This window comes from Pelodiscus sinensis, chromosome 1 (assembly GCF_049634645.1).
Source record: "Pelodiscus sinensis isolate JC-2024 chromosome 1, ASM4963464v1, whole genome shotgun sequence".
NCBI lineage: Eukaryota > Metazoa > Chordata > Testudines > Trionychidae > Pelodiscus > Pelodiscus sinensis.
The window spans coordinates 174042697-174070444 of NC_134711.1; the positions used below are offsets into that span (position 1 = coordinate 174042697).

Genomic DNA, 27748 nt, shown 5'->3' on the forward strand with positions numbered 1-27748 from the left:
TAGGGTATGTCTACACTACAGTGCTATATAGAATTAACTTATTTTGAATTATTTAATTCAAAATAAGCTCATTCGAAATAACATATATAGACACAAAAACTAATTCAAAATAGTGTTTTTCTAAATTGAAATAGCGTGTCCAGATTGAGTGGACCCTGAGTCGAAGGTAAGGCTGGCTGGAACCAGTGTTGGCAGGGCATCAGGGTCAGACTTAGTGTGTGGGGCTGCTGCCTCAGGCTATCCGAGGTCTGTGCTTAAACGGACCCGACCCCCCCATACCGGACAGACAGTTCTCAGGTTTCTCTGCTTGCTGGTCTATCTCACTGAGGGACAGCAAAACATTTGTGTCTTGGAGTGCTCTGCTTGCCCTCACTCGGCACACCACGGCACTCTGCAACATGGAACCAGACCTGCTCCTGGGGACTGTGTTGCGTCTCATGGACATGTTGTCAGCAGACTGTCTGCACTGTCTGGAGGCTGCCATCCGGGAGGACTATTGAGGGGCAGTCAGGATCCAGGGGGCCCTGCAGGAGAGCTTCCACCTTGAGGAGCACTAACAGTTTCCCTGGTCTGTTCCACTGGGGGCTTGAGCCCCATTCCTCCCTCTCATCCTTCCACTTACCCTTCCCTAGCCCCCGCTTCCTGATGTCAAATAAAATACACGTATTTTCAAAAATAGAAACTGTCTTTATTTAACACAACTGGGCGGGGGGGAGGGAAGAACCTTTGTGAAGATGGGGGAAAAGGAGGCAGAAGAGGGCAGGAGAGAGGGTAGGAGAGGGGAGCGGGAAAACTGGGAGGAGGGAACTGAAAGAGGGAAGCAAGAGGAAGAAGGGGGAGGGGAAGCTCAGGGCTCATGGTTGGTGGTCTCGCTGGACCACATGTCTCCCAGCACGGCGGGTGCGGAGGCCCCGGCATCCCTAGGGGGATGAGGAGCAGGGTGTGGAGGTTGAGGTGGGGAGTATGGAGGTTGAGGAGGAGGGTGTGGAGGTTGAGGAGGGAGAGAAGGGAGGGGGAGAAAGAGTGGGAGGAGGAGTGGGATCTGGGGGAGCAGCAGGCGCAGGACTGGCACGGGGCAGCATGATCTGCACCAGGGCCTGCAGAAGGTGACAGATGGCATGACCCTGGGCAAGCAGCTCCCGCTGGAACTCCTGGTCGTCCTGCACCCGCTGCTCCATGATCTCGGTCTGGGCTCGCAGGGCCTGCAGGTGCGGCTCTCTGTACCCCTGCAGCATGGTGGTGGTCCTGCTGAGGCCCCGGGTGTGGGTGCATGTCCCAGGCAGGGTGGTGTGCCCTGCACTAGCAGCTGGTGCAGCTGTAAAGAAAGAAGAGAAATGGTCAGTTCTCCCTGGGGAGACAGTGCATGATGCCCAACCTCCCCTGCAAGGTGAGGGCAACTGTGTCCTGCACCGTCAGAGCCCATGTGCTTGCACAGAGGCCATGGTCGGGATGTCTGGCTCTCCCCAGGAGTGGGAGCTGCCCCGAGACCGCACCCTTCCCCCTGTCCTGTGTATAATGCAGCCAGGGCGGGGTGTGTCGAGGGGAGGGCATCCTGCTGTGTCCTGCCCTGAGGTCAGGAGCGTGATGGGTCTCTTCACACACACATGTGGCTATTGGGCCTCGGCCCCTGTGTGGCACGCAGCTGGAGCCACCTGCCTAAGGATGGCACGGCATGTGCCCGCACATGCACAGGTGGCTGCATGATCCATGGGAGGCATGGCCCACATGTGAGGTCCCTGGTCTCCCTCCCCGCCTCCCCTCGGGTAGGGGACAGTGCTGGCACTTACCTGGTATGGCCTCCCGGGACGACCCTGCTGACTCCGGTGCCAGGACAGCTGGTGGTGGCCCCTCTGCTGCGCTCGGGTCAGGGTCCTCAGCTCCCGGCTCACTGCCCCCCGGGCTGGCGTGGACCGCCCCTCCCTCCAGGATTCGATTGAGGGCAGGGAATTAGGGGCAGGTGTCAGCCCCTGCTGCGGCACCACCCCTAGTGGCCCTGGCGTACACCTGCTGCAACTCATTAATTTTGAGGCGCACCTGCTCCTGGGTGTGCCTGTGTCTCTTGTGGGCCATGGTGGCTGCTATGCAGCCGTAGACAGCCACGTTCCTCCTCCTAGTGCAGAGATCATGGACACTGGAGGCCTCCCCCCAAACCTCAAGGAGGTCCATGATCTCCACACTAGTCCAGGCAGGTGTGTGCCATCTATGGCCCATGGCTGGCCCCTGTGTGCTGGGGGACTGGGCAGGAGATGGCTGGCTGCCACTGGCTGACATTGTGCGGCCACTGGCTGAGGGTCTGTAGCTGCTGGCAGGCCTGGCTCTTGCACGTGCCCAGTGGCCAGACTCTACCCCTTTAAGGGCCCCATGGCTGAGGAAGAGGAGAAGAGTTTTTCTGGTTGTGCCCCTTAATTCAAAATAAGCATCTATACAGCCTTATTTCGAATTAGCTATTTTGAATTTGGTGTTATTCCTCGTAGAATGAGGTTTACCAAATTCAAAATAAGTGCTCCACTATTTCAAATTTATTTTGAAATAGCAGTTTGGCTGTGTAGATGCTATTGAAGTTAATTCAAAATAATTGCTGTTATTTCCAATTAATTTTGTAGTGTAAACATACCCTAAGTTACAGACTAATGTGTCTACCCCTCTAAAACCTTTCCAATGATACTTCACATGACCTATCTTGCATCAAATACATTATGATTCTGTCATAATTCTATATTGCTAGAGGTTGAACCTCTCTTGTCTGGCTCCCTTGAAACCTGACTGGTTCTGAACCAGAAAATGTTCTCGACTAGTGGAGGTCTATATTGTCCAGTATCATTACCAACATTGCCACTGCTTACTGGGCTCTTAGAAGACATTTAGGGGTAAGTTAGAGCTAAATAACAACACAGGCCACTGAGAGCCAGGACTGGTGGATGTAAACAAACTTTATGGGACTGTGGGAAACTTGGCATGCCCATGGTATATGGACATCTTGCTAACTAAAATCACTCTGGACCACAGATGTTGCCGGAGGAGAGAGTGTCGGACTAGAGAAGTTCAATCTGTACTATGAAAAATATGGGGAGTAGTGTCAGAGTGGGGTTCTTATGTCTTCTTCTAAAATCTGTATTATCATATGTCTGACAGCAGTCAGAACTAGACAAGCTTTTCCTAATTGTTTCTTCAGGGAACACAGTGGCTCGCAGGCATTGGTAGTATGACGCAAAATTATTTGTGGATAAATTGCAGACCTTACATTTGCAGAGAGGTGAGCAAACTCACTATTTGGTAGCTAAGGAGTATAGTCTATATGATAAGTGTTTGTGAGCTCAGCTCTGTCTTTTTGACCAATGCCCACAGCACAAATATGAAATGATTATTAGGAAACTTGTTTGTAGGTTCATCTGAGGGGGTTATTCTGTTCTATATTATTTCTTATACCATGCTCAACATTGCAGGATTGAGTGGGCACAGAGACCTCCCAAGTTAATTCCATTCAGATGAATGAACACAGTCTAGCAGGGCAAAGGTGGAAAGCTACTACCTCTTCTATCAAAAAACAACTTAGAGTAGCTAGCACCATCTATAATCACAAAAGTTACCCCCCATAAAAAGAAAAAAAAGAGAGAGAGATGAATCTATTAGTTTTCTGGGAATAACTAAAAATATCTGCAAGTTAATAAATGACTACTTCTATAACTTTGCATAGGATTCAATGAATAATAGTAGCTGATCATTAACTTTCTCCAATAACTATCACAGCTAGTGTTCCACCTATAACATGTATATTTGAAAGCTCACAAAATTGCTCCTTTACTTTGCTTAAAAGGAAGAAAAGAAAAAAAAAGTCACAACAGGTGCAACATTATGATCTTTAGAAAGTTATTATGAAATCATGAATAATATCATTCAGAAGGTTAGCCATCTGCTTTCTGACTATCTGTCAGAGATGGAACAGCACTAATGTAAAAATGATTCATGAAATAGATCTAGCAAAAAGCTTGTTGAAAAGAAAATAGTCAGTTTTAGATTAATAATTAATATGGAGTATGGATTTGGTAAATATTAAATAACTAATCAGACAATAACAGGGGCTACGTCTACACTGGCCCCTTTTCCGGAAGGGGCATGTTAATTTCACCTATCGTAGTAGGGAAATCCGCGGGGGATTTAAATATCCCCCGCGGCATTTAAATAAAAATGTCCGCCGCTTTTTTCCGGCTTTTAAAAAAGTAGGAATAAGAGCCTCCGGAAAAGGGTGCTTTTTCCGGAGGATCGGGGCCAGTGTAGACGCTCTTTTCCGGCTTTTTTAAAAGCCGGAAAAAAGCGGCGGACATTTTTATTTAAATGCCGCGGGGGATATTTAAATCCCCCGCGGATTTCCCTACTACGATAGGTGAAATTAACATGCCCCTTCCAGAAAAGGGGCCAGTGTAGACGAGCCCAGTGTGTATATATAAATATGTTACCGTATTTTCCGGTGTATAAGACGACTTTTTATACTAAAAAACATCTGCCAAAAATCGGGGGTCATCTTATACGCCGGGTATAAACATACTGTAGCTTCGGCTACATACAGAACGTCCTTGTGCTGATACTGTATGTACCGCGCTGAGCCAATCATGGCAAGCGGTGTCATCTATTAATGCATACAAAGCCTGCTTGGATTGGCTGAGTCAGAGAGGCGGGCTATTACAACCTTTGCCAATCCGAGCAGGCTTTGTATGCATTAATAGAATACACCGCTTGCCGGGATTGGCTCAGCGCGGTACATACAGTATCAGCACAGGGACGTTCTGTATGTAGCCGAAGCTACAGTACTGTATTAGGGCACATCCAGCGGGCTGGTGTTATTAAATGGTGTTGCCTCGGAAGGGGGGGTAGTCTTATATGGCGAGTATAGGCCAAAACCTATGTTTTAACTGGAAAATTAGGGGGTTGTCTTATACGCCCAGTCGCCTTATACGCTGGAAAATACGGTAGTCATAATTTGTGTCCTGAGGAATGCTCAACTTCATTTTTTAGAGGGAGGTGCATTCTTATTGTGTAAAATTTAAAATTAAATCCAGGGGAGGTGGGTGAAGCTTCCACAAAAGGAAGCTGGCTGCCTCGCTCACCTCTTCTGTGTATGGTACTGTCCGCACTCCATCCCTACTCCACATAGGTCAAATCCCCTCCTCACTGTCCCCTTCCATCCCTGCTTGTGCCCCCACCCTTTCTGGCAAATCGCTCCAGCAGCACACAGTGAGAGGAGTCATCATCCCATGAAGTTCCAATCTCCGGTGATTCAGGAGGAGTGCATACTGCATGAATGAAGCATAGAGGCTTTGGAACTCTGAAAGTGTTGCTCTGAAAGAGCAAAATTGCACTTCTAAGCACTTTCCATCTGTTGAGTTCAAAGTATCCATTAAAAACAAATTAATTGAAACAAACTCCTGTGAGGTAGGCAAGTATTATTATTCCTGTTTGTAAGACAGAGAAACTGAGGTACGGGATAATTAAGTCCCCTAAGTGCTGCCTTTTTAAAATCAATGGAAAGACTTCCCTTGAAATTAAGTCTTAAATGATGGATTCAGTGTCATGGTGGAAGTCTGTGTCAGGGGCCATTAATAAAACTTCTAGCTCTACTTTCAACAACAACTCATGCCTTTTCCCTTCAATTTTTACTTTCCTTTTCTCTTATGCAGAAAACAAATGAATCTCTTTGAAGGGACTCTTAATTGATTATTGAACAGGCTGTGCATGGAGGAGATGTGTGTATGTGGTAGAGTACACTTCATAGAAGAATCCAACAACCATGATTGGATTGTGATTCTTTGTTTCAGACAGGAGTGATATGTGAGATCTATGTGACTTGTGTTCTTTTTGGGTATGTCCATACTGCAGGGTTTTTCCAGAAAAACGGCCGTTTTTCCGAAAAAACTTCACTTACACCCAAACTGCAATTGTCTCCTTCGGAAGGAAAATTGAAAGAACTCAGGGTTTTTTCCAACATTGGTAAACCTCATTCTACAAGGAAGAATGCCTTTTCTGAAAGAGCTCTTTCAGAAAAAGGTGTGTGTGGACACGGAAGAGGGAGTTTTTTCGAAAGAAGAGGCCTCCAGGAAATAGCACAGGAGCCTGGTGGCCACTCTGTTCACAGTAATCACAGATTAAATGCAAGATAGTGTCCTTTCAGTGTGGACACTATCTTCCAAAAAAGCAGATTGCTTTTTCGATGCGCTTTAGCAGTGTGGAAGTTCTCTTTCAGAAGAAGTTTTTTCAGAAGATCTCTTTCGAAAGAAACTTTCAGTCTAGACGTACCTTTACAGAGACAGATTGGTACCCCCAGATTGGACTATTATACCCAGTACTGCCCATGAAGGTGGCTGAGAAAAAAATATCTTTTATTGGACTAGTTGCTGGTGGTGAGAGAGGCAAACTTCCCAAAAGCTCTGCGTCTTTTTAAGTGACCTGCCCCACCCCTGCCATTCTGGCAGGCATTTTAGCCAAGTTGCTGCAGCAACAGCATAGAGAAAACCCACAGATGTGCCAAGCAGTGAAGAACAGAACAACTTTCAAAAGTGATGGGCCCCTTCCTCTTCCCCCGTTCTCACATCCCTTAGCTGAGCTGTTACAGCATCTGCGCAGCTGCAAGAGTTGTAAAGTGAGTGGTATGGATGGGGACTGCAGTGAATATCAAAGAGGGGGGCATATACAAGGGAGGAGAGAAGAGGAGCAACCCAGGGAGCAGTGGCTGGATGTATGGAGGTATTAGGACCAGGAGGAAATCCACCAGGCAGCAAATGCGGGGGAGGGGAGGCTGAGTAGAGGGATGGAGCTGGGGTGGAAGAGGAGCAAAGAAGACAAGGGGGTCGGTGAAGAGGAAGCCCACACAACGGGGAGGATTGGATGGGTGAGGGAGGTTGCTAATCAGGGAGGAAGGAACCTGCAGAGTAGGCAGAGAGGGCTGAGTCTTGGAGGTGTCTTTCAGAACACTGAAGCAGCACTGGCTGAGAGAAAGAATGTACATGGCTGAATGTACACGAATAACAGATACAGACTTTCCCGCTACCCTGGATCCTACCCTGAAACATAATAAATTAAATCTTCCTGTGATGTGGAATGCAGTGGGGGGAAGAGGTGGGGCCACCATGGCCCCAGCCTTGAGTTGCATGTCTGCAGCACCTGGATGGAAAGGCGCAGCTTTCCTGTGCTTATGGTATATGCTGCTCATGATTTAACTCTCCATTTTTATATCCGATTATTTTCTGATTCAAGGTGTTTTTGGTATATTTTGACAAGAATAAAAAACAATTAACCATACATATTGAAAGATGTAAGCTTAAAGGTTGTACATCTGTCAGAAGAAGGATGACTTTGTAGCTAAACCTTTAATCAATGTAGTATATTTCTAGAGCACCAATCAATGTAATACCTAGGCTACCTGGCTGTTAGGAGCTGCCTACTGTGACATTCTCTAAGAAAAGAACATGGGAGGGCAGACACTAATTTAAAAAATCAGCTGGAATCAGCATTTACAGGAGCATTGTTGCAGTAGATTTATTAATATTTAAAATGATGATAGAAGAAGTGCCTTTCAATGTTACAAGTAACAAATAAATATCTCCACTGAGACAAAAAAGTTTTCATTAGGAAAGCTTTACTTTCTTAACCATAACAATCAATAGAAAGCAAAGAAGTTAAAAACAAACCCACAATAACTCTTCAGAGATAGGGCATCAGAAATATAAGCTTTAAAAAGGTTGCGATAGAAATTAGAGTCCTGTTAGTATCACAACACAAGTAGCAAATGGCATGAACACAGTAATGATAGCTGTCTTTCCAAAATATGGACTTCTACTATATTTAGTGAATAGTAATGGAATTCAGTTTACATCAAAGGACTTCAAAAACACATGTCAAGAGGAACAGGATTAAGCACTGAGGCTACGTCTAGACTGCAAGCCTCTTTCGAAAGAGGCTTTTTCGAAAGATGCTTTCGAAAAAGCTTCTTTCGAAAAAGAGCATCTAGACTACAATCAGTACTTTCAAAAAAGCAAGCTGCTTTTTCGAAAGGGAGCACCCAGGCAGTCTGGATGCTGTCTTTCGAAAAAGCACACTTTGCATTACGTAGCACCTTTTTCGAAAGAGCACTTTCAAAAAAAGGCGTTATTCCTCGTGAAATGAGGAGTACCGCCGTCGAAAGAAAAAACACATTCTTTCAATTTAATTTTGAAAGAACGCAGCTGTAGTCTAGACGCAGGTGAAGTTTTATCGAAAAAAGGCTACTTTTTTTTCAAAAAAACCCTGCAGTCTAGACACAGCCTAAGGTAAAAGTAGAGAGGGAACAAGACACCTTGGAAGATGAAAAAAACCATCATTGTCTCACAATTCTTAAAGTAATTTGATTTGCTCAGCTTTAGCAGAAAGAGTTCAGAAATGAAACAGTGAAATTCCTTTTGGCCAGCTGATCTACTTCCTTGTATATGACTTGACCACAAGGGTCAAATCTGCTGATCTATTCTTTGAAAGGAAAACATCATATATTAACTGTTCTGGTTGCAGAGAGTACAGAAGCATGACAATTTCACTTCAGCACTTGAGCACTCAACTGCTGTATGACAGGAGATGTAAAAATGAACTCCCCCAGAAAGCCCATTGCTTTGGGGGCTAACTTGAGACTCAAGAGACACAGGTTCAGTTCTCTGTTCCTCCACAGACTTTCTGTGTGACTTTGGACAAGCCACATTTTCACTCCGTTCTTCAGTGCTCATCTGTAAAATAGGGATAGCAGCACTTCTCTATTGCACAAGTAGGTTGAGAGGATAAAAAAAAATTAACCCCATACATTTTTTCTGAGAGTTCTCATTTTAAGTCTGTTGCTTCACCATATTTTAACCACTTGGGCTGAAATTTTCCATGCCTAATGCCTGCCTCAGTCCCTATAATATATCATTTCAACCTAAACAATTCAGCCATTTCTGAGAATGGGGGTGGGGGGAAATATATTGTTTTGCCTGTGCCTAAAAATGAGTGTGAGGCTTCTACATTGCAGAGGAGTGGAATTATGCACCAACATAGCTGTACTGTATATTCAGACCATAATGCAGAATGCTAGTAATTGTGTTAATCTAGAGACAGAAATGATGTACTCATCAGGTGAAGATCAGTATTTTTGTGAGCCAGTGGAAAGGAAGGATAAGGGCAGCCCAGGATGTAGGGAGGTTTTGTGATATGTGGTTATGAAAATATAATTTGTCTTTCCTTTGAAATTGTGACTTGTATCACACAAATTGCCTCTTCCCATCTCCCTGCAGACAATCTATCAGTACTAATTGCCTGAGTTTGGGTTTATTTTCTGGATGGTGAGCTGAAGCTAAATATATTCCCCAGTGAATTTATATCATGCAATGAACATACAAAAACTATACAATAGGCATTTGAGAACTTGTCTTTCAAATATAGAAACATACTTTTATTGTCTATTGAAATGACATGTGTAAAGATTTAAAAAAACATATAGGAGAATGTTTATAGAGCTCTAAATAAAATAAAATAAAACAAATCAGTAGGTAAGAAGATCAGTAAACTCAAAATGGAATTCAAACACTATATTGGTTCCTACAACAATTTAAATACCCCCACAAACACACACAAATCAGACACAATTGATTGATTATAAAGAGATTATCCAGTCTTCTACCAGCAATAATAACAACTAAACCCACAACCCCTCATTTATTGAACAAAGTTACACAGGGGAAAATAATAACAGTCAATATAGTCCATGTTCATCATGGAAGGCAGTCATAACTGAGAGATGAGTTTGTGCACCCTGAGACCATAATCCTGCAAATGAACCCTTATACCACAGGCAAATGCATTTGAAGACTTAGGGCCCAAATTATGTACCAAGATAAACATTTTTGCATAAAGGATGTACAGTGCAATGTCATGGGTTAGGTTATCAATTCCCCCACAACAATTTTTGATGCTTTGTTGAACATTCCAAACAATAGTGGGCACACTCATTTCTGCAAAAATAAAGGTTACAAGTCAATTTAACAAAATTCAGTAAACACTGAAGTATCATACCCTGACATTTTTCAGCATTCAAAGCTATTTTCAGTGGACACAAGTGGAAAAGTTTTCTCATTCCTGGGAATGTTGGTGAAAAAGAAATATAAAGTTAGCAAGATTTTTTTTTTAATTTAGGCTTTCAAAGATTAGATTTTTTATTGAAGTCAATGTTGGAAAACATCAATTTCATCGTACATCCACCAACTGACAAAATATTAGATGGTTTATAATAAAAATGTGCAGATAGGCAAAGCACAAAAAACTCTGTTTAAAAACTAGTTTGATTTAAAGCTATTTATTTTATATATTTTGACATGTTTGATGTTGACAGTTTGTCTTCAAATATTATAAAGTTTTATTTAGTTTTAATCACAACATCTATCATTATATAATTATTGACTGATCCCCTCCACCTTTTGTGCAATTGTGAAAATTTAAATAAAAATAAAAAAAGGTTAAAAACAAACAAGTATTATCCATCAAAATAAAATTTTCACACACATTCATTCTGCCAAGTCTATTCAGAGTATAGTAGTACCCAGATTCCATTCTACTAGGAGCTTTGCAAACACAGAAACAGATATGTTCCCTGCCCAAATGAGGTTATACTGTTGGTAGCCTAGGAACAAAATCCTGGCCTCAATGAAATCAACAGAAGTTGATGATCTAAGAATGATCAATATTTCACTTGAGATTTTTAAAAATATGAACAATGTCAAACTACAAAATCCATATTATAGTCACCTACATTATTTCTCCTGTGTCCTCAATTCCTCTTTTCTTTGTTTTTGTTTTTGGTTTTGGTTTTTTTTTTTGTAGTTCTGAGTGAAATTTTTCAAATGTAAAAGTGCCACTTCTTGGCAAAACCACATTTTCAAATGCATTTTAAGGAAAAAGATGGGGGTTCCAGGGTACAATATCAATATTTGGCATATTTTGCAAAAATGGCATGATCTTGTATAAAAATATTATTGATGATGGTCTTAGAAATGTATGAAATGAAAATGTAAAAAAAATACTTTTTTAAAAAAACTTTTTTTTCATTTTCCAACCACTTCTACTTTTCAAATTATAACAAGTAGTTCCAGACCCTCAAAGATAAATATGCATTTATCTATTAAGTGATAAATGTTCCATCCCTGAATGATTATCATATGGAAGCCTTATCAGAGAGAACTGTAACTTCACTCTTTGACATACAGTAGGCCAATGGCACAACTCCACTAATTCTACCCACAGAGATAATTATATAAGAGGATGGAGAAGTTAAAGAATCTGTACTTATGATCTTGGTAACAATTGCCAGTAAATCCATAAAGCTAGGAACTTCCCTTTGATAGCCCTTCCTACCACAGCTCTGCATCTTAACTCTGGGTATGTCTACACTACCCTCCTAGTTCGAACTAGGAGGGTAATGTATGCATACCGCACTTGCTAATGAAGCCCGGGATTTGAATTTCCCGGGCTTCATTAGCATAAGCGGGGAGCCGCCATTTTTAAATCCCCGCTGCTTCGAACCCCGTGCAGCGCGGCTACACGGGGCTCGAACTAGGTAGTTCGGACTAGGGTGCCTATTCCGAACTACCGGTACACCTCGTTTCACGAGGAGTAACGGTAGTTCGGAATAGGCACCTAGTCCGAACTACCTAGTTCGAGCCCCGTGTAGCCGCGCTGCACGGGGTTCGAAGCAGCGGGGATTTAAAAATGGCGGCTCCCCGCTTATGCTAATGAAGCCCGGGAAATTCAAATCCCGGGCTTCATTAGCAAGTGCGGTATGCATACATTACCCCGCTAGTTCGAACTAGCGGGGTAGTGTAGACATACCCTCTCATAGTAAAGGGGTGTGTCAGGGTTATGCAAAAGGGGCTGTAGCCAGAACATAGTGGCCTTAGAGATCCATTACAAATCAGCAATATTTAGCACCACCATTTGACTGGTCTAACTTGTCCTCTGGGAACCAATTTTTCTCTTTCCCCACCCAACAGATAGCACTAGGACCATGAAGAGAAGGAAAGTTCCACATCCTTTAGGTCCTGTGATACATGAATTCAGCTGAGGCCAAGGCTCAAGTCCATCATCTATTTATAGCCCTCAACTCCCCTTGCAAATTGTGAAGTTTTGACACTAATAAACTAATTGAAATAACAAGGATATGACTGGAGCACAATGTTGTTGGCATTTGGTGACCTGGTACAGTAATTATAGTGTAAACAGGAGCTAAAAATATCTATCGCTTCTTATATTCACTGGAAGAACTGTGCAAAATTTGTAGTTCATAAATTTCCATATGAAATATCTGATTGTATGATATGATCATGAATTGATCCTGAACCAAAAGTCACTAATTCCACTGGTAAACCCTACTCTTCATAGTGAAGGCAGTGATTTTATTTCATCTAGGAGCAGGGGATGAAATAAAGTTTCCCAGCAATTTCACTATTTTCATAGTGAAAAAGCTTTGTTAAAAAAATCCTAACAAGTCACCTTCCCCACAAGAAGAGGACAACCAAAAAGTAGCTTTGCATTTTCCCAAAATAGTGAAAAGTGTGATTTTGTATTGTTTTCATTTTTCTGGTTCTACTAATTGTGAAAAACTATGTTTTGCCTTAAAAGCCAACTGCATACAGAGACTCACAAGTATTTGAACTCAGAACTACTGCTTATGCCCCAAGTAAAGGGGTCCCTACTGCTTATCTCTGTTAGCTGTGGAAGTATAAATATAACGTGCTCTTCTCAATGGCTAGGGCATGACTTCAGAATCCCTGGCAACAATCTTAAAAAAAAAAAGCTACTAATCTGCAAACCTGATCGTAAGCTAAAGCTGAATGCATAATTGCAGACACATTTACTTTCACATTTAATGCACTACTAAGTAGAGAAACAGATTGAGAGACAGGACTCAGAGGGACACTAGTAGAGGACACCAGGATGGGCCCCTCTTAGGCATGTACCCGGAAGGGATTTTTGATTTCACACAGACTGTGTGACTCGGCCAGAGGGCTGAATAGCTGAAAGGCTGAAGATTGAAGGTAGTGCAGGAACCTGCACTCAGTCAAATGGGGGGTACTTTCAGGAGGGGAGTGCCAACCCATTACTCTACACATAATGAGATAGAATATGCATGTAGAGCAATGGTTCCCAAACTTTTTGGCATCACGCCCTCGTTTTGGTTTTTGAGAAACCTTCATGCCTCCCCTCCCCCCCAAAATTGTAGCAAAACCTGTTGAGCAAGGGGGAAAAAAAGGAACTGACTGGGCCAAAAAGCAGTCACGGACCCTTTAATTCCCGGGACCAGTGTAAAAAAAAGGTGCCATACTCCAGGGCTACGTCTACACTGGCCCCTTCTTCGGAAAGGGCATGCTAATTTTGAAAGTGGGAATAGGGAAATCCGCGGGGGATTTAAATAAACATGGCCTTCGCTTTTTTTCCGGCTTGGGGAAAAGCCGGAAAAAAGCGTCTAGACTGGCCCGATCCTCTGGAATAAAGCCCTATTCTGGAGGATCTCTTATTCCTACTTCAAAGTAGGACCAAAAGTTGACCAAAAAAAAAAAAAGTTTCCCTTTTAAGAGCAGAGCAGGCATTTTAAGGAGGCCTTTTTGAAGTCTGCCCAGGATGCTCCATCCTTCTCCCCCTGCCCCAGCCAGCCTCAGCTGTATGTGTTCCAGCAGGTGCCCGAGCCAGGAAAAACAGAAAATACCGGACATTTCACATGGTATTTTATGAATATTTTTACCAGACAGACCGAGCTCTTTCTTGGGGGAGGGGGGGGGGGAGGCAGAAGAAATTGACAGGGGAGTGCTGGGTCACCTCATGCCTCCCCTGGAATTTTGGGTGTACCCCACAATTTGGGAATCTATGATGTAGAGTATGCACCTTGCATAACCTAGTAGCTGCTGATATGCTCCAGAAAAAATCTGAATTGCAGGCACCCTCAAAACAGAGGAGGAAACTAAAATGTATGCGAGACAAAAATCAAAATGCTACTTTCAAGAATCTAGGCCACCCTCTCACCACCACCACCACCACCCATTTCAGTGTTATGACTAGGAGAAACTGGTTGGCCTAAAATATTGGAAATATGGGGCTTTTTGGAAAAAAAAACAACAACCCCCGACAGTTTAGACAGGACTTATTCAACAGAAATGCCCCATTTTGAAAGATCCTGTACTCCTAAAAATGGATATAGAGAGAGGGGTGTAGTTTAGACATAGCCTTAGAGACTAACAAAAATTTAGATGGTAGCATGAGATATTTTGGGCACAACCCACCTGTTAATCTCCAAGGTGCTACACAACTATTCACTGTTTCAGTTACAGACTAAGGCAGCTACCTCTCTGAATCTTTTAATGTTAGTTGCTGAACTGAAGCAAAATATCTTTTTAAGGCTTGGTTTAACATTAATGTGTGCCGTCTGACTTACCACACTCCTTCATTGGAATGGTAATCTGTCTTTTACTTCCATTCTCCTTTTGGGCTGAAGTACATTTATAATGATGTGCAATGGTAATAAAACTCTCATGATACATCTTTTTGGTTCAGACACATGGGAAACATAGGCTTGAAAGGATTAGATTTTTATCAATATATGCTATCAAACAACAATTTTATCTTATACACACAAACCAACAATACAGGCAGTCCCCGGGTTACATGGATCCAACTTACATCGGATCCCTACTTACAAACGGGGTGAGGAAACCCTGCACTAGCTGCTTCCCCCCAGCAGACCAGGGAGACGCGGAGCAGCTTTTCTCAGCAGACACCTCAGCTTGAGAATAAAGGACTGAGGGAAGTGAGGTGTGGGGGAATAAAACTGAGCTCTGGAGAAATGTTTGGCTAGAGTTTCCCCTACAATATGTACCAGTTCCGACTTACATACAAATTCAACTTAAGAACAAACCTACAGTCCCTATCTTGTACGTAACCTGGGGACTGCCTGTATATGATAATTATTTGCAGAAATTTGATAGAAATTTTCTATGAAAAATATTTTGATGGAAAATTCCTGGCCAGCCTTCTGAAGGCTATTATTACTTAGACATTTCTCTGTAATTACAAATGAATGTTAGCCAGCTGCTTCAAAAATCCATGGTCTGAATTGAATCATCATAATTTTCAACTTTGTGATATCACTAAATATAACCATCATCCAAAATTGTTTTCAACAAACACAGGCAATTAACGGATCCCTGTGTGTAATAGCCGGCACAAGTACTACCATAGAGAAATAAAGTTAAAGTATGAAAAATAATATTTGTTAGCAAAGTTTGAAAATCATTATTAATGCATTAAAATATGAGCTCATATCCTATGTGGGTAAGGAAGGGAGGGGAATTGTAGCCTCCACATTAGAGCATCTTAGAGAAGGCAAATAGAATATTCAAAAAAGATATCCAAAACTGCAATTCATAACATTATCTATAGCAGAGATTTACAGCACAGGCATTCACCATATGCAAAACTACAGGATGCGTTGTTAACTTGTCTAGAACCCAAAGAATGCAGATAATTGTCATATAAATGTGTATTACACAATTTTACAGCCCTAGTGTTATTGTACATGTTGAACTTCCTTTACAAATTATCTGAAATTGTTTGTGACTTGAGTTCGCTCTCAATAAAAACCTCTAGTTGATAGGCTTAGTCTTTTCTCATGAATTACAGGGTAAGAGTAGATCAGAGCTGTGTTTATAGCTATGTAGACTGCATTTGCTTTTTAGGATGTGCATACCTTACTATAAGTGGTCAGGTACACTGTACTGAGGGCTAGATTGACATGACAACAGGATGAATTAACACGATCTCTGTGTTACAGAGAACTTAAATGGCTCAAAAAAAAAAGATCACCATATCCTAGAAAGAAATTTCTCTGTGAGTGGTATGTCAACTGGTATCTGCTTTCCCCCAAGTACTTCATGTTATTGGGATATCACATATTAATGATTAGTCTTCTTGCACTGAAGTCAATGAAGATTTTGTCATCAACATCAGTGGCAACAGGATTGGGTCCATCTTAGAACATAAGAATGGCCGTACTGGGTCGGACCAAAGGTCCATTTAGCCCAGTAGCCTGTCTGCCAACAGTGGCTAGCACCAGGTGCCCAAGAGGGGGTGGACCAAAGACAATGATCAAGCGATTTGTCTCCTGCCATCCATCCCCAGCCTCTGACAAACAGAGGCCAGGGACACCATTTCTATCCACTGGCTAATAGCCTTTTATGGACCTAACCTCCATGAAATTAGAAATGGAAAAATCCAGTCATGGTGGAACATGTCCAGTTCCATTTTCAGGATTCTAAGTGGAGTCTGGGTGACACATTTAGCAATTTAAAATATAGTTCTTAAAAGGTTACCTTCTGAATACTTCATAAGTAATTTATATAACTATTTATAGAAAAGAAGTTAATTTGAGCACCCTTCTTTCTCTTTGAAATAGTCTGCATGCAACATAGGATGAAAGTCAAGATATTATTTGTGCATAAGAAGTGTACCTAGGTCAATTTCTATACAATAGAACAAGGCTACTCAACTTTGGAAGCCTTGGGAGGCCACTATGATACTCACAGCACATGCCGAAAGCCTCAATTTAAGTGTGGTTGCATATACATTCAAATATATATGCAAATATATGCAAATAGCTTATTTCGCACTGACGGTCATGAATACAAAGATTAAGGCAAGACTACACAACAAACAGGCTCCATTTAAGTCAGTTCTGCTGATATTAATAAAATGCAATATTTAACTGATTTCCACCCATATGACAGCACTTTTAGGGTATGTCTAGACTGCATTCCTCTGTTGGCAGAGGGATGCAGATTAGGCAGGTCGACATTGCAAATAAAGCAGGGATTTAAATATCCTTCACTTAATTTGCATAAAAATGGCCACCGTTTTTGCTGACAACACTTTGTCAGCAAAAAGAGGCAGTCTAGAGGGGGATCTTTTGAGAAAGAAGGCCTTTTTCGACAGATCCATTATGCCTCCTGCAAGGAGGTTTACAGGATCTGTCAAAAAAGGCTTTCTTTCTCAACAGATCCCCCTCTAGACTGCCTCTTTTTGCCGACAAATTACTGAGTCAGTAAAAACGGTGGCCATTTTTATGCAAATTAAGTGCAGGATATTTAAATCCCCGCTTCATTTGCAATGTCGACTTGCCTAATCTGCATCCTTCTGCCAACAGAGGGATGGAATCTAGCCATACCCTTAATGAGTAATGACAGTCTAGGAATTTAACTACTAAAAAGCATACCACAGAAGACCATTATACTTTTTTGTTTTGGCTTCCACCCACGGGACACGTGTTGAGCCCCACGTAAACTCAAACTGCATCATGGGCTGCAAACAAATGGGCCACAGACTGCAATAGAGTAATCTATTGTAGCCCTGCAATAGAGTAATCAAAATTAAGAACTTAGTGAGAGCAAATTATCACTGGATGTCTACAACCTGTCTAATTTCAGGGACAAATTTATGATGGAAAGGAAAAAAAAGTAATGAAACTTTGCCAGGCAGCATCAAAATTGAAAAAAGATATATTTTCCTATTAAGCAGCATGTAGATGTTGTAGAACTTACAACTGAGCCATTAATGTTGAAGAGATTAATTCTATTTTGAATATTTGTGAGGGAAGGTGACCTTCCCATCTGCTATAAAATAGAGTGCATACCTGCTGCATAAGATCAAGACTCAAGAGCCTCTCTTTGAATTTCAAATGAACAATAAGAAGTGCAGTTCAAGCATTTTCCCCAGCTTGGTTCTCTGTAGGGTTCATAATTCGGAACAGTTACTCTACCCCATTTATTTTTGCAGGAGCTGATTTATAATGAAACATGCTGTACCCTGGCACGCCACCCACCCCCTGTAGCTCCCAGGGCCGTGTAGTCCAACACTGTGTCTGACTCTCCTCCCATGCAGGGTGGCAGTCCCTCTGCAGAGAGGGCTATGTGAGGAACAAGAGAGCAGGGAAGCTCACCTGCGTATTTCAGCCTTAGGAGAGTCAGCAGGATGCTGCAAGCAGTGCAAACATGGGCTGGAAGAATTCAGAAGAGCACTGGGAAGACGCACAGTTGGCTGGATAAAAGCTTTGAAGCAGGAAAGTGCTGCTTCTCTTCAGCTACTGGCTGTGTGGCTGCACTGTCCCTTCCTCCGGAGTCCTCCAGCCCCCTGTAATGTGCTGCTGTTGGCTGCCACCTGGTGAGTGGCTGCTGCCCATGGATAAAGGGGAGAGCAGCTGGAGGATGGGGAACCTAGGGTGAGGGAGGGAGCTCAGGTGGCCAATGGAACTGTTCCCCACCCACCTTCAGGTGGAGCACATGTTGGTCTCTATCCACTACTCCAGGCCAGCCAGCGTAGGCCACTGGGATGCCTAAAGCTATCCTCCACGGTCATGGAGATCTTTATGTCTCTTCTGTCAGTTTTCTTCTTCAGTCCCACCATGGTGGCTTTGATCTTGAGCAGGGCCCCCAGCTCTGCCCCTTCTACCGAAGGTCCTGCCCTTCTGGGGGGCCTAGCGGTCTGGCTATTCTGTCAGCAGCTCTGCCTGAACACTAAGTTCCTGTGCCTATGGCCTGCACAGAGGGTTGGACCTATGCTCAGGAGAGACAGTGGCTGGCTTTCTGTATCCCACTATTAAAAGCTTTCCAGTGCCACTGGTGTTAAACCTAACTGGAGAATGTGTGATACAGACCACTGAGGCCCACCCTTAGTTCCAACCCTGCTTTTTTCAAACATTTTTAATTTGTCTAAAAATTAAGGTCAGTTTTTTCAATAATGAAGTGATACTATGAGTCTGGCAGTCAAAAAATAAAAAAATAAAATTAAAGCCAGGCAAAAAGACAAAGCTAAGAAAAAAGACAGTTTGTTTTCTTATTTTAAAAAACTTGAAATATTGTAGAGGATGTTCATCAAAAAGTATGGGCAAGGAAACATCTCAATTATCTGATCACTTGCCATGTTGTGGGGATACCACAACGACTGCAAACGTTGAAAAAGTGGACTCTGAAGTGGCAATGAAATAGTAAATATTGGTAATTTTGTCAAAGTAAGGGAAGAAACCAACCCAGAAGGCATTGCATTATGGCCAAAATCTATTTAATTGAACATGATAAAATATTTTTTAGAAAATAAACCCAAAAACATAGGTAATATGGAAAATTTGAGAAAAGAATATGGGTTTGGAGGACAAAAACAATTAAGAGGTATTCATGAGTCCCATTTTCTGAGAATGAAGAAAAATGGGACTACGGAAATAAGAAATTGGTTGATTTTTTTGGAAATCACTAATGCAGTTTACTGTCATGTTTGCAAATTATTCCCTGACCATACTAAAGGAAAACAAACATTTGTCAACAGGTACTCCAATTGGATAAATGTTGCAAGAGATATTGTTGATATTGAAACTGCCAAAGCTCATATTAATGCCTTGTTTAAGTTTGTTCAAAGATGTAAATTGTCTGAAAGAAATGATTCTGCATTATTGGCTCAGTATGAGAAGGAGTGTTCCTATTGGAGGAAAGTGCTGAGATGTGTTGTTGTGAATGTGAAACTTCTGTCTTCTTTGGGATTGCCTCTAAGAGGACATGAAGAGTCAACAGGGTCAAATCACAAAGGACATTTTTAACCTGCCTTGAATATCTTAGTGAATTTGACAATTTTCTCAGCGAATATTTAAAAAATTATCAGTATTGTGGATCAGGGAAGATCAACTTTTTAACACACCAAACCTACGAATTGATTACTAAAATGGCAAAGCAGTTCAGAAACCAATTTTCTGATGAAGTAAAGGATGCCAGGTACTCTCCCATTATAGTCGATTCAACACCAGATGTGAATTATGTACACCATTAACATTAATTTAAATATATGTGGCTGGCAATGGTGAAGTTATAGAGCAATTTCTTTGTGTTGCTCTGCAAATCCCTCAGCTTTATACATACCATGTTCCAGTCATTCCTTAAATTTAATCTGCAATGCTGTAGCTACACCCTTATGAGGGGGCAACATATTTTTTTACTTCATTCAAAACACATATGCTTTTTTTCAGTTTCCATACATTGGAGAAGAATGCTACAATCACACTTGGAGCAGGCAAATGGAAAACATTCGGCAGTCAAAAGAATTTGTGACACCAGGAGGTCTGTTCATGCAGATGCTGTTTTGTCTTTGAAAATAAGCTATGATGTTGTAAAGAGAACTTTATTAGACATAGCCACATCAAATTCTGAAAAGCTACATGTGAAAACTGAAGCAAAATCCTTAGCAGAAATCTTTGAAAAAGATGATATTACTGTTTTTACTATTTTGTGGAACCATTTACTTAAAAAAATTAATGCCATCAGAAAGTCATGTAAAAAGTGGATTCAAATTTATTGAATGTTACACAATTTTTAGCCTCAGTTGCAAGTTTTCTCATTGAAGTTTGAAATGACTATAGGTCCATAGAAACAGAGGCACTAACATTAACAGAAAATATAGGTTCCTTTGATATATCTGATGAGAAGTATAAAAAAAACCCAGGAACTTATTTTTCGATGAAACTAGAAACAATGAAATCAATTTAAAATGGAAAGAGAAGATCATAGTTGAGACCGTCTATGTTATTTGTGACACAATAATAGCGCAATTGCAGAGTAGATGTGAATCTCTAAAGAAAACTGTTGATTTATTATGCATGTTTTTTGACAGATGAATGGATGAAGATGCTAAAAACTACTACAGTAAGAAATTAAGTGAATTCTACCCAGAGGACATAGACATAAATCTTTTTGAAGAAGTGAAACATTTAATTCATTTTCTAAAATATGGTGAGGTCTGTGCTTCGAGATCACCAGTTGATTTGTGTAGGACTTGTACATGATGTATAGCTTTGAATAAAACTTGTACATAATGGTTTGTAGGCAACCTTTCCAAATGTAGAAACCATTCTGAAAATATAGAAAGAAAGAAAGCTATCTGAATAATTTTTTTTTAAAATTGAGTAAGTTTCTTCAGAGGAAGATAACTTTTATTTTTCCATTCATTCATCCTCTATATATTTTATTTTTACACATTTTTCATGTTAGCTTAATGCAAATACAAGCTTTCATCTAGACCAAAAGTTCTGCGAATTCTATTCAGATGGACTGAGGATAGGTTATGTTTTTTTCATAAAGTGCTTTTATCCAAAGCACTTTACAATAGTTAGCTAATGGTACAAACAATATTTGGAAAGATCATTAAGTGGCAATTTTCAAGTGGTCCGTGAAAAAAAAATTAGACTAAAGAACCAATCAAGGTGCCTCAATTTATTTTCATTTACTTATTATTTATAATATAGGAGGAGGATGAAGAAAAAAGAATGAAAAATGGGAGGGTGAATGTTCTTTTTCTTGGCATGGTCCTTAGTGTGCCCCAAAAATGAAATTGAGCATAGGGCCCCACTTAATCTAAATATGCCACTGTATTTTTGGTCCTCTCTGTTACAAATCCAAGATCGTTCAGTCAGTTAAACACAGATCTAAACCCCAGTTCCTCCTTTTTTAATCTATGTAGGCTTGATAGCTGCCATCAGGTGTCACAGGACAAGACTGGTTACAATTCATTTCTCCTACACAGATCACTAACTCCTCCCTTACCTCGACCAGTAGAGGTCCTGTCTAACCTAACACAGCAAACAACCACTTTATGGAAAATCATGTACTCTATCTGGAAAATTTTGCTAAATAAAGCAATAACATGCTCTTTCAAATACTAAACTCATTATTTGGTGTTCATATTTCCCAATCCAAAATCATTAGATATACAGGATACTTTCCATAAAATGAACACAAAGAAACCTAACACAATGTTCTGAAAATTAATGCAACTACTGTGGAAAAAGACACAACTAAAGAAGGATCAAAAATAAAGGATTACCTTTTAGAAGTATTCAAATGGGTGGAAAAAATCCTGCTTCTGCCATACTTGCTCACTGAACCTGGTCAAAAAATGCAATTTTAATTTCATATAGAAAACATAAAGCTTTTCAGAAAAAACAAACAAAAAATAGGGCTGTCAAGCAACTAAAAAAGTCATTATTTATAGCACTGTTAGCCAAAAGCAGAATACTATTTATTTAAACATTGTGGGTGTGTTCTACCTTTTCAGATATATTTTTTTCAATTTCAACACAGGATACGAAGTGTACAGTGCTCACTTCATTTTTTATTACAAATATTTGCACTATAAAAACAAAAAAATTACTATTTTTGAATTCCCCCACTACAAGTACTATAGTACAATCTCTTTATCATGAAAGTTGAACTTACAAATATGAATTACGTACAAAAATAACTTTGCATTCAAAACACGCATTCAAAAATAAAACAGTGTAAAATTTTAGAGTCGCAAGTCCACTCAGCCCTACTTCTTGTCCATTTAAACAAACAAGTTTGTTTACATTTGCAGAAAATAATGCTGCCCACTTCTTTTCTACAGTCACCCAAAAGTGAAAAAAAACAGGTATCTGAATGGTGTTGTAGCCAGCATCACAAAATATTTACATGACAGATGCACTAAAGGTTTGTATGTCCTTTCACACTTCAACCATTATTCCAGAGGACATGTCTCCATACAGCTAATGGGATCTGCTTGATAACTATCCAAAGCAATGTGGATCAATGCATATTCATTTTCATTCTCAGAATCAGATGCCACAGGCAAAAGGTTGATATTCCTTTTTTGGTGGCTCGGGTTCTGTAGTTTCCATATCAAAGTATTGTCCCTTGAAGACTTCTAAAACCATATTCCATACCTTATCCCTTTCAGATTTTGGATTTTCCAGATTCTTAAACCTTGTGTGGAGTACAGTAGATATCTTTAAAAGCCACTCTGGTATCTTCTTTGTATTTTATTAAATCTGTAGTTAAAGTGTTCGGTCATCAACCAAACCAACTATAATTCTCCCCTAAGGAGATGTCTCACAAATTTGATTAACATCTTTTTTTTTTTAACAAGCACCATCAACTTGGAAGAATGTCCTCTGTTGTGGTGGCTGAAGCATAAAGGGCATACAAATGTCTAAAATATCTGGCACATTAATACTTTGCAATGCCTGCTATAAAATTGCGATGGGAATACCTGTTTTCACTGTTAGGTGACACTGTAAATAAGCAGGAATCAGCATTCTCTTCTGCAAGTGTAAACAAATTTGTTTCTCTTAGCTATTGGCTGAACAGGAAGAAGGACTTAGTGGACTTGTAAGAGGTAAATTTTGCATTGTTTTCTTTTTGTGTGCAGTTATGAAATCATCTGCATCTGTAATTTGTACTTTCATAATAAGGAATTCACACTACAGTACTTGTATAAGGTAAATAGGAAAATTGCATTTCTTTTGGTTATTTTAATATTCAAATATCTAATCTAATCTTATCTAATCTAATCTAATGATTTTAATTGGCATTCTACTATTTAGCAGCGTGATTAAAACTGCAATTATTCACAATATTTTTTTTAATTTGTGTTTTCGTTTCATTACATGAGAACTGATTGACAGCTCTACAAATTAAAAAAAAAAGCCCACCATTCCAAATCAGGGGGAGAAAACAAACAAATCCAACTTCTCCATGATTCAGAAATTCCCAGATATTGCCTCTGTGGGAGCATCTCAGTATTTCCAATATGAAATATGTTCTTTGGGCTCCCATTAGCTTGGGCTCTGAAATAGCCCACGTGGGATCCTGGTTTTTCCACACAACTGACTGAGGAAGGAGCCTGCAGCCTTGAAGCTTATATTTGCCAGCACCCTATTAAGGAGCTGGAGAGCACAGAAAGAGTATCAGGTGGGTGAATGAGCTGCTTTTTGTCAAAAGATTTTTCCAAAGTACATGTATTGTTGGGGAATACTGCAATACTGAAAAACTGGCATTTTACAACGTAAAATGTATGTACTTTCTGAAAATTTCCAACCAGATCTATTGAGTAGTAGTATCATCAGACACAGAGAATTGAGCTCTTTGTTTTTAAGAGGTGAAAGCATAGACTTACATGAAAAAACAACCTGTTCTCTGTTGTTGTTTTTTTTAAATGTGGCTGGGCAGGTATTTACTTCACTCGCAAAGTCATAACTGTAACTATGCATTTGCTTTGCATGTAGACCTCAGTTCCATTCTGGATCATTTGGCCCTTAATATACACAAAGTAGTAAATAAATATGCTGAGTTTGTGCATTCCCTCACATACTGGGCTAAAAACGTGGAAGACAAAGGAGAAAAGAGAAGCATACAACATTAAACTCCAGGTTTCACTGGTGAAATAGGCTCATGCATAAAGATGTCAGATTGACAGTTGTTCTACCTACAATATAATGAGTATTAATGATTACTGCACAATTGTACAAGATAAATCACACGAATTACTGCAAAGCAACTGCAAGCTAAAATTCTAGAATGGTACTTTAGTGTGCTCCTGGAGGAAGATACACACTGACACGCTTACGACAAGGGCAAGCTTCACAAAAAACATTGAAATAAGTCATCATTGGGTAGGTGACCCAGCTATCAGCAGAATGAGTAATATGAGGCTTTTTTGTAAGTAGTTGTAGCATTGGAACATCACCCATGGGAAAAAGCACTGGAAAACCTGTGTGTGAGGTATCCAAAAATGTGGGTTGTTCTTGACTTTACTCACTATAGTAGTCAATTGTAGAAGAACTTTGTATGTGATAGTTTAGGGGTGGTGAGGCCTGCATTCTTTCCCCCCCTTTCCCTTTTCCCTATATCTGATGAACCAGAAACAAGTATTTGGGAATATACGCCACTTAAGATAAGCATTGTTGCCAGTATAGCAAGAACAAGTATAAGATAAGGGTAAAGCACAAGAACGCATAAACAATTCTGTTTACCCTAACGTACTGATCACGTAAATAGGGCCAAAGAACAAGAAGACCCAGATCAGAACCAGATCGATAACTAACAGCTAAGCTCTACATCAGCACTAATGAGAGCCCTGGAAATTTCCAAACTGCCAAACAAGGCAGGAAAACTATATTTAAGGCTGCCTCAGAGCATAGCAAATTGAACTTCACCAATGGGCTTTGGGTTCCAGCTCCTCGGAAACTAAGACAACCTCCCACTTCGTCCGCAGCCTACCCGGGGTCCCAGGCTTGCAGGAAGGGACGTGAGAGATGCCACTTCTTTGTTATGTTGTTCTTCCATTTATGGGGCACAGCTCTTAGCTGTCAGATAATAAACTGTTTGTGTTCGACAGATACCTGTGTGACGTGTTTTGTATTTTGGGAACCCGGTGTCAGACCTGAGACTTACTCTTTCTGACTACACTCACCTACTCTGATTTAGGTTTGGGTCACCCTGAGCATGACAAATATGCTTCCTGCCCCACAAGAAAAGAAGATTCAGTACAGGGCTAGGTAACAGTGGTAAGAGCATTGGCACATACTTTATTGTGAAATTAATGCTTTAATAGGACCAATGTAGATTCACTTTTGTTAGAAATGGAGAAAACATGTCCTACTGTAGACAAAGCACAGCAGGGTGGTATTGAAACTGGACTCAGATCTTTGATTTGTGTGAGGTCTGTTATCCACAGAGAACACTGCTGAGATGTAATGAAAGCTTTTGTTAAATCCATATATCCCAGGAAGTTGGCAGAGCTTTAAATGTGGGCACTTGCCTTTTTACAAGTTTGTTTACACTCCAGTGACTTTAGGGCTCCAGTATCTCCACCAGGAAAGCTGAGGCTGTGTGGCTGAGAGTAGTTAGTGAAGTGCTTTCTCTCTAACATTACATCACTAAAATCACTGTGATACTCTGAAATATTCCTAAATGGTCCCTGCCTTTTTGTGTGAGGGTTCAGCTTTTCCCACCACCACTTCGGTGTCCATAGACACATAGAAAGTGGCAGAGCTTTACAATTCATTCTCCTCCCAGAATTGCTGTGTGTGGGACTTAGAAAATGTTATGATAGAAACAAAGAAACATTGCTGTACTGCCCCCAACCCCTCCACACACACTATCTGAGGAGAGAGAGAAGAAGCAAACCAGGTCCTTTGAACAAGTGGAAAGCATTCTACCAAATCTCAAATTAAAGGAAATACTAGTTAGTGAATATCATAGAAGAAACCTTCACTTCTCTCACCATTCCTAGCCCAAATAAAAGCCATTTCAATATGTTTTATACTGCTCCAAAAAAGTGTTTGGTCTCCTTCCTACTTAACTTCAATATGGACATAGACATCTGTATGAACAATGGGGATTTTGAAAGTACAAACAATTTTGTATGTATAATTAAGGAGACATATCTGTAAATTTGGACCTAAATATCCAATTTTTTTAAAAAAAGTCTAAAAACCAGAAGAATCATAAACTAGTTTTATGAAAAGATATACTAATATTAGTCTATATTCAAACCACAAAAGAATTCATAAGACTGTTGCAGAACAAACTAACTTTGTAGTCTTTGTACTATTATGACATATTTCTCAATTACTGAATACCCTCAAAAGCAAATTTCTCTTGTTTTATTTGGGTCAACATACATAATGAGATTGTGTTTTCCAGTCTCAGACATTCCCCCTTCATTGCTGTCTACATTTAATTAATAACCTGCTGAGATTCCTGACTCCACCTTAGCCTTTTTATGAATATTTAATTAAATACCTGAACTCATCACTTGAGATCCAGAAAGCTGAATCCTGACAAATAATTAATCAGCTGCTGGCAAGAGTTCTGAAGCTCCGTACTGCTGTTCTGTTCAGCTTGGATGAAGCTGCAGACAGGAATCTTGCTGATGCTGCCTCTACTCATGAAAGTACAGCAAGTTCAATAATTATTATAAATGGACTTTATTTTTTTTAAAAAAGATAAAGGTTTTGTTTTTGTAAATGATTTAAGAAAACCTCTTAAACTGACTTTGAATTTAAGCTTGGTTCTAGTTCCCTTTGTGTTCATGCCAATGACATCAGTGAAAGGGTAGAGTTAAAAAGTATGAATGATCTTGATTTGCAACAGGAGAATGTGTATTTTAAATAATAAGAAAAATGCATAGTACTTTAACACAGTTAACCAATGAAACAATCTGACGCAAGAGATTGTAGAATTGCCATTGCTGAAGATATTCAAAGCCAATATGGATTCCGCTTTCTCCCACTTCATCTAAAACAAATGATAAAGCTAAAGCTAAATCATGTCGTTATGTCAGAAGATGGACCAGATAACATATAAGACAACTCTTTTGGTTCTATACATTACTCTTTTCTCACACAGTGGAAAGTAAAAAGCTCACTCTGCTTGGAAAACAATGGACAACTATACGTCTTGAAGCTCATCTTGTGGCTCTATCCATGTGGTTTGGGTCGTAATTTAGAGGATTCTGTAATCTGGGAGAGGATTGTTTACATATTGTGTGTATACTTTGCCTCTTTGCACAACCTGATTTAGGATATAAAGCGTATAAGCATGTATTTTATATTACCATTCTGGTACTAACCTCACAACAGGGTTTTACTCCACTTGATTGAGACATGAAAAAAATATTCTTACAGTAGATGCATGAAGTGTTAGAGTAACCTTCTTTCTCCACAATTTATCGTTCTCAGCAGATGGAATTTAAAAGTGTCTTTCAACAGAAGAGCACACACATTCAGCATCATTAATTAATCTTAGTACTTTTACAAGGCAGAAATATAATCCCCAGAAAAACAAGATATCAAGATACTTCTGTGAAG

The 27748-nt window shown here is 40.3% G+C and overlaps 1 long non-coding RNA gene across 1 annotated transcript in view; it reads right to left on the reverse strand.

Annotated features, from left to right (window-relative positions):
- The window catches only part of LOC142826930 (uncharacterized), a 34491-nt gene extending 12307 nt beyond the window's left edge, over positions 1-22184 (reverse strand). The window contains exon 1 of the long non-coding RNA XR_012901208.1: positions 21943-22184. This is a non-coding gene — a long non-coding RNA (uncharacterized LOC142826930). The remainder of the gene's footprint in view (positions 1-21942) is intronic.
- Positions 22185-27748: the final 5564 nt, after the last annotated feature.